Genomic DNA, 827 nt, shown 5'->3' with positions numbered 1-827 from the left:
TTATGGATTGCATTTAAAAAGGCCCCGTGGGAGTGCAATGGGCCCCTGTCTTGCTGCTTAGCAATAATGGTATGGGTTTAGGTTCTGCTGTGTGTACTGGTGGTTGACTGCCCCCCAGCCCAGAGTGTGCATGGAAAATTGTCTGGCAGCCTCCCTGACAGCAAGCAGTGATAGTGCCCATGAAGGGCACCTTGTTGGGCCCGCCCCTTTCACGGTTATCGCTTCTCGGCCTTTTGGCTAAGATCAAGTGTAGTATCTGTTCTTATCAGTTTAATATCTGATACGTCCCCTATCTGGGGACCATATATTAAATGGATTTTTGAGAACGGGGGCCGATTTCGAAGCTTGCTTCCGTCGCCCTATGCATTGACCCGATATAGCAGTATCTTCGGGTACAGTGCACCACCCCCTTACAGGGTTAAAAAGAAAGATTCCTACTTTCATTGCTACCTGCTTGCTGGCTAGCCAGCTAGCCAGCCCTGTGGGCCTTGCTGCTGCTGCAGCCAAAAAACAAAAGGTGGTGCTGCTGCTGCTTCTGCTGCTTCTGCTTCTGCTTGTGTCTGGCCGCTGTTGGAGCGTCCAGGCACAGGACTTCTGCTGCTGCTGACTAAATGGCCTCCTTAATTGGATCATTTGAGTAGCCAGCACACCTGTGCAGGTAGGGCATGACATGATAGGCAGCTGCCTTGATAGCGGGTGGGTGCTGAATGTTCCTAATTGACAAAATAAGATTAATGCTTATGAAGAAATATAAAATCTCATCCCTTCCCCAATATCGCGCCACACCCCTACCCCTTAATTCCCTGGTTGAACTTGATGGACATATG

General features: G+C 49.7%; 1 non-coding gene across 1 annotated transcript; it reads left to right on the top strand.

The window, feature by feature from the left end:
* Positions 1–217: 217 nt before the first annotated feature.
* On the top strand, positions 218–408 carry LOC130312722 (U2 spliceosomal RNA). The gene has a single exon (XR_008860813.1). It is a non-coding gene; the product is annotated as a U2 spliceosomal RNA (small nuclear RNA).
* Positions 409–827: the final 419 nt, after the last annotated feature.

Source organism: Hyla sarda, unplaced genomic scaffold (assembly GCF_029499605.1).
Source record: "Hyla sarda isolate aHylSar1 unplaced genomic scaffold, aHylSar1.hap1 scaffold_1724, whole genome shotgun sequence".
Lineage (NCBI taxonomy): Eukaryota > Metazoa > Chordata > Amphibia > Anura > Hylidae > Hyla > Hyla sarda.
This window is presented reverse-complemented; position numbering and strand designations above follow the sequence as displayed.